Source organism: Pholcus phalangioides, unplaced genomic scaffold (genome assembly GCF_987345545.1).
Source record: "Pholcus phalangioides strain wild (caught in Gottingen) unplaced genomic scaffold, Ppha-v1.0 ptg000014l_1, whole genome shotgun sequence".
Lineage (NCBI taxonomy): Eukaryota > Metazoa > Arthropoda > Arachnida > Araneae > Pholcidae > Pholcus > Pholcus phalangioides.
The window spans coordinates 19,538,611-19,546,152 of NW_028301607.1; positions in this window are offsets into that span (position 1 = coordinate 19,538,611).

Genomic DNA, 7,542 nt, shown 5'->3' on the forward strand with positions numbered 1-7,542 from the left:
TTCGAAATGAAATTCTCTACAAAATGAACATTATGAATTTCCAGTAGCATGAAAAAAGTTTTTTTCAAAAATTGACAGTACGAACCCTTGGGATTTTGAAACATGAAAATTTGGACAGATTTATGGAAATTTCTCCGTCTATGAACAAATGACAGAAATATGGATTAGTTTACCTTATTCGAAATGAAATTCTCTACAAAATGCACATTATGAATTTCCAATAGCATGAAAAAAGTTTTTTTCAAAAATTGACAGTACCTGCCCTTAGGATTTTATTTGGACAGATTTATGGAAATTTCTCTGTCTATGAACAAAGGAGAGAAATATGTTTGGGTTTACCTTATTCGAAATGAAATTCTCTACAAAATGCACATTATCAATTTTTGAAAGAAATGAAAAAATTTTTTTTCAAAAATTCACAGTCGGCCCTTGCAATTTTATTTCGACAGATCTATGGAAATTTCTCCATCTATGAACAAATAGCAAAATGGATTAGTTTACCTTATTCGAAATAAAATTCTATACAAAATGTATGTTATGAATTTCCAATAGCATGAAAAAAGTTTTTTTTCAAAAATTGACAGTACCGGCCCTTATGATTTTGAAACATGAAAATTTGGACAGATTAATGGAAATTTCTCCATCTATGAACAAATGACAGAAATATGGATTAGTTTACCTTATTCGAAATGAAACTCTCTACAAAATGCATATTATGAATTTCCAATAGCATGAAAAAAGTTTTTTTCAAAAATTGATAGTACCGGATTGCCCATAGGATTTTGAAACATAAAAATTTGGACAGATTTATGGAAATTTCTCCATCTATGAAGAAGTGACAGAAAAATGGATTAGTTTACCTTATTCGAAATGAAATTCTCTACAAAATGCATGTTATGAATTTGCAATAGCATGAAAAAAGTTTTTTTCAAAAATTGACAGTACCAGCCCTTGCAATTTTATTTCGACAGATCTATGGAAATTTCTCCATCTATGAAATATGGATTAGTTTACCTTATTCGAAATGAAATTCTCTACAAAAAGCATGTTATGAATTTCCAATAGCATGAAAAAAGTTTTTTTCAAAAATTGACAGTACCGCCCGGCCATCGGGATTTTGAAAAATGAAAATTTGGACAGATTAATGGAAATTTCTCCATCTATGAAAAATTACAGAAATATGGATTAGTTTACCTTATTCGAAATGAAATTCTCTACAAAATGAACATTATGAATTTCCAGTAGCATGAAAAAAGTTTTTTTTAAAAATTGACAGTACGAACCCTTGGGATTTTGAAACATGAAAATTTGGACAGATTTATGGAACTTTTTCTGTCTATGAACAAATGAGAGAAATATGGATTAGTTTACCTTATTCGAAATGAAATTCTCTACAAAATGAACATTATGAATTTCCTATAACATGAAAAAAGTTTTCTTCAAAAATTGACAGTACCGCCCGACCCTCAGGATTTTGAAAAATGAAAATTTGGACAGATTTATGGAAATTTCTCCATATTTGAACAAATGACAGAAATATGGATAAGTTTACCTTATTCGAAATGAAATTCTCTACAAAATGCACATTATGAATTTCCAATAGCATGAAAAAAGTTTTTTTCAAAAATTGACAGTACCTGCCCTTAGGATTTTATTTGGACAGATTTATGGAAATTTCTCTGTCTATGAACAAAGGAGAGAAATATGTTTGGGTTTACCTTATTCGAAATGAAATTCTCTACAAAATGCACATTATCAATTTTTGAAAGAAATGGAAAAAATTTTTTTCAAAAATTCACAGTCGGCCCTTGCAATTTTATTTCGACAGATCTATGGAAATTTCTCCATCTATGAACAAATAGCAAAATGGATTAGTTTACCTTATTTGAAATAAAATTCTATACAAAATGCATGTTATGAATTTCCAATAGCATGAAAAAAGTTTTTTTCAAAAATTGACAGTACCGGATTGGATTGCCCATAGGATTTTGAAACATGAAAATTTGGACAGATTAATGGAAATTTCTCCATCTATGAACAAATGACAGAAATATGGATTAGTTTACCTTATTCGAAATGAAATTCTCTACAAAATGCATATTATGAATTTCCAATAGCATGGAGATTTTTTCAAAAATTGAAAAATTTTATAATGAAAAATTTAAAAATTTTCTCAAAAAAGATTTTTTCAAAAATTGACAGTACCGGATTGGATTGCCCATAGGATTTTGAAACATAAAAATTTAGACAGATTTATGGAAATTTCTCCATCTATGAAGAAGTGACAGAAAAATGGATTAGTTTACCTTATTCGAAATGAAATTCTCTACAAAATGCATGTTATGAATTTCCAATAGCATGAAAAAAGTTTTTTTCAAAAATTGACAGTACCAGCCCTTGCAATTTTATTTCGACAGATCTATGGAAATTTCTCCATCTATGAAATATGGATTAGTTTACCTTATTCGAAATGAAATTCTCTACAAAAAGCATGTTATGAATTTCCAATAGCATGAAAAAAGTTTTTTTTCAAAAATTGACAGTACCGGCCCTTGCAATTTTATTTGGATAGATTTATGGCAATTTCTCTGTCTATGAACGAAGGAGAGAAATATGTTTGGGTTTACCTTATTCGAAATGAAATTCTCTACAAAATGTATGTTATGAATTTCCAATAGCATGAAAAAAGTTTTTTTTCAAAAATTGACAGTACCAGCCCTTGCTATTTTATTTCGACAGATCTATGGAAATTTCTCCATCTATGAACAAATGACAGAAATATGGATTAGTTTACCTTATTCGAAATGAAATTCTCTACAAAAAGCATGTTATGAATTTCCAATAGCATGAAAAAAGTTTTTTTCAAAAATTGACAGTACCGCCCGGCCCTCGGGATTTTGAAAAATGAAAATTTGGACAGATTAATGGAAATTTCTCCATCTATGAACAAATGACAGAAATATGGATTAGTTTACCTTATTCGAAAAGAAATTCTCTACAAAATAAACATTATGAATTTCCAATAGCATGAAAAAAGTTTTTTTCAAAAATTGACAGTACCTGCCCTTAGGATTTTATTTGGACAGATTTATGGAAATTTCTCTGTCTATGAACAAAGGAGAGAAATATGTTTGGGTTTACCTTATTCGAAATGAAATTCTCTACAAAATGCACATTATCAATTTTTGAAAGAAATGGAAAAAAATTTTTTCAAAAATTCACAGTCGGCCCTTGCAATTTTATTTCGACAGATCTATGGAAATTTCTCCATCTATGAACAAATAGCAAAATGGATTAGTTTACCTTATTCGAAATAAAATTCTATACAAAATGCATGTTATGAATTTCCAATAGCATGAAAAAAGTTTTTTTTCAAAAATTGACAGTACCGGCCCTTATGATTTTGAAACATGAAAATTTGGACAGATTAATGGAAATTTCTCCATCTATGAACAAATGACAGAAATATGGATTAGTTTACCTTATTCGAAATGAAATTCTCTACAAAATGCATATTATGAATTTCAAATAACATGAAAAAAGTTTTTTTTCAAAAATTGACAGTACGAGCCTTGGGATTTTGAAACATGAAAATTTGGACAGATTTATGGAAATTTCTCCGTCTATGAACAAATGACAGAAATATGGATTAGTTTACCTTATTCGAAATGAAATTCTCTACAAAATGCATATTATGAATTTCCAATAGCATGAATAAAGTTTTTTTTCAAAAATTGAAGGTACGAGCCCTTGGGATTTTGAAACATGAAAATTTGGACAGATTTATGGAAATTTCTCTGTCTATGAACAAATGATAGAAATATGGATTAGTTTACCTTATTCGAAATGAAATTCCCTACAAAATGCACATTATGAATTTCCAATAGCATGCAAATTTTATTTTTCAAAAATTAACAGTACCGGGCCCTTGCAATTTTATTTTGACAGATTTATGGAAATTTCTCCGTCTATGAACAAATGACAGAAATATGGATTAGTTTACCTTATTTGAAATGAAATTCCCTACAAAATGCACATTATGAATTTCCAATAGCATGAAAAAAGTTTTTTTCAAAAATTGACAGCACGAGTCCTTGGGATTTTGAAACATGAAAATTTGGACAGATTTATGGAAATATCTCTGTCTATGAACAAATGACAGAAATACGGATTAGTTTACCTTATTCGAAATGAAATTCTCTACAAAATTAACATTATGAATTTGCAATAACATGAAAAAAGTTTTTTTCAAAAATTGACAGTACCGGCCGGCCCTCGGGATTTTGAAAAATGAAAATTTGGACAGATTAATGGAAATTTCTCCATCTATGAACAAATGACAGAAATATGGATTAGTTTACCTTATTCGAAATGAAATTCTCTACAAAATGAACATTATGAATTTCCAATAGCATGAAAAAAGTTTTTATTCAAAAATTGACAGTACGAGCGAGCTCTTGGGATTTTGAAACATGAAAATTTGGACAGATTTATTGAAATTTCTCCGTCTATGAACAAATAACAGAAATATGGATTAGTTTACCTTATTCGAAATGAAGTTCTCTACAAAATGCATATTATGAATTTCCAATAGCATGAAAAAAGTTTCTTTTAAAAATTGACAGTAATTGTGATTCGGCCCTTATGATTTTGAAACATGAAAATTTGGACAGATTAATGGAAATTTCTCCATCTATGAACAAATGACAGAAATATGGATTAGTTTTATTTATTCGAAATGAAATTCTCTACAAAATGGACATTATGAATTTCAAATAACATGAAAAAAGTTTTTTTTCAAAAATTGACAGTACCGGCCGGCCCTCTGGATTTTGAAAAATGAAAATTTGGACAGTTTAATGGAAATTTCTCCATCTATGAACAAATGACAGAAATATGGATTAGTTTACCTTATTCGAAATGAAATTCTCTACAAAATGGACATTATGAATTTCAAATAACATGAAAAAAGTTTCTTTCAAAAATTGACAGTACTGGCCCTTGCAATTTTATTTTGACAGATCTATGGAAATTTCTCCATCTATGAACAAATGACAGAAAAATGGATTAGTTTACCTTATTCGAAATGAAATTCTCTACAAAATGGACATTATGAATTTCAAATAACATGAAAAAAGTTTTTTTCCAAAATTTACAGTACCGGCCGGTTCTCTGGATTTTGAAAAATGAAAATTTGGACAGATTAATGGAAATTTCTCCATCTATGAACAAATGACAGAAATATGGATTAGTTTACCTTATTCGAAATGAAATTCTCTACAAAATGGACATTATGAATTTCAAATAACATGAAAAAAGTTTTTTTTCAAAAATTGACAGTACGAGCCTTGGGATTTTGAAACATGAAAATTTGGACAGATTTATGGAAATTTCTCCGTCTATGAACAAATGACAGAAATATGGATTAGTTTACCTTATTCGAAATGAAATTCTCTACAAAATGCATATTATGCATTTTCAATAGCATGAAAAAAGTTTCTTTCAAAAATTGACAGTACCGGCCCTTGCAATTTTATTTCGACAGATCTATGGAAATTTCTCCATCTATGAACAAATGACAGAAAAATGGATTAGTTTACCTTATTCGAAATGAAATTCTCTACAAAATGCATATTATGAATTTCCAATAGCATGAAAAAAGTTTTTTTCAAAAATTGACAGTACCGGATTGCCCATAGGATTTTGAAACATAAAAATTTTTTACAGATTTATGGAAATTTCTCCATCTATGAAGAAGTGACAGAAAAATGGATTAGTTTACCTTATTCGAAATGAAATTCCCTACAAAATGCACATTATGAATTTCCAATAGCATGAAATTTTTTTTTTTCAAAAATTGACAGTACCGGGTCCTTGCAATTTTATTTTGACAGATTTATGAAAATTTCTCCGTCTGTGAACAATTGACAGAAATATGGATAAGTTTACCTTATTTGAAATGAAATTCCCTACAAAATGCGAACACTATGAATTTGCAATAACATGAAAAAAGTTTTTTTCAAAAATTGACAGTACCGGCCGGCCTTCGGGATTTTGAAAAATGAAAATTTGGACAGATTTATGGAAATTTCTCTGTCTATGAACAAATGACAGAAATATGGATTAGTTTACCTTATTCGAAATGAAATTCTCTACAAAATGCATATTATGAATTTCCAATAGCATGAAAAAAGTTTTTTTCAAAAATTGACAGTATCTGCAAGTTTATTTGGACAGATTTATGGAAATTTCTCTGTCTATGAACAAAGGAGAGAAATATGTTTGGGTTTACCTTATTCGAAATGAAATTCTCTACAAAATGCAAATTATTAATTTTCGATAGCATGAAAAAAGTTTTTTTCAAAAATTGACAGTACCGGCCCTTGCAATTTTATTTTTACAGATTTATGGAAATTTCTCCATCTATGAACAAATGACAGAAATATGGATTAGTTTACCTTATTCGAAATGAAATTCTCTACAAAATGAACATAATGAATTTTCAATAGCATGAAAAAAGTTTTTTTTTCAAAAATTGACATTACGAGCCCTTGGGATTTTGAAACATGAAAATTTGGACAGATTTATGGAAATTTCTCTGTCTATGAACAGATGACAGAAATATGGATTAGTTTACCTTATTCGAAATGAAATTCTCTACAAAATGCATATTATGAATTTCCAATAGCATGAATAAAGTTTTTTTTCAAAAATTGAAGGTAGGAAGGAGCCCTTGGGATTTTGAAACATGAAAATTTGGACAGATTTATGGAAATTTCTCTGTCTATGAACAAATGATAGAAATATGGATTAGTTTACCTTATTCGAAATGAAATTCCCTACAAAATGCACATTATGAATTTCCAATAGCATGCAAATTTTATTTTTCAAAAATTAACAGTACCGGGCCCTTGCAATTTTATTTTGACAGATTTATGGAAATTTCTCCGTCTATGAACAAATGACAGAAATATGGATTAGTTTACCTTATTTGAAATGAAATTCCCTACAAAATGCACATTATGAATTTCCAATAGCATGAAAAAAGTTTTTTTCAAAAATTGACAGCACGAGTCCTTGGGATTTTGAAACATGAAAATTTGGACAGATTAATGGAAATTTCTCCATCTATGAACAAATGACAGAAATATGGATTAGTTTACCTTATTCGAAATGAAATTCTCTACAAAATGAACATTATGAATTTCCAATAGCATGAAAAAAGTTTTTATTCAAAAATTGACAGTACGAGCGAGCTCTTGGGATTTTGAAACATGAAAATTTGGACAGATTTATTGAAATTTCTCCGTCTATGAACAAATAACAGAAATATGGATTAGTTTACCTTATTCGAAATGAAGTTCTCTACAAAATGCATATTATGAATTTCCAATAGCATGAAAAAAGTTTCTTTCAAAAATTGACAGTAATTGTGATTCGGCCCTTATGATTTTGAAACATGAAAATTTGGACAGATTTATGGAAATTTCTCTGTCTATGAAAAAATGACAGAAATATGGATTAGTTTACCTTATTCGAAAT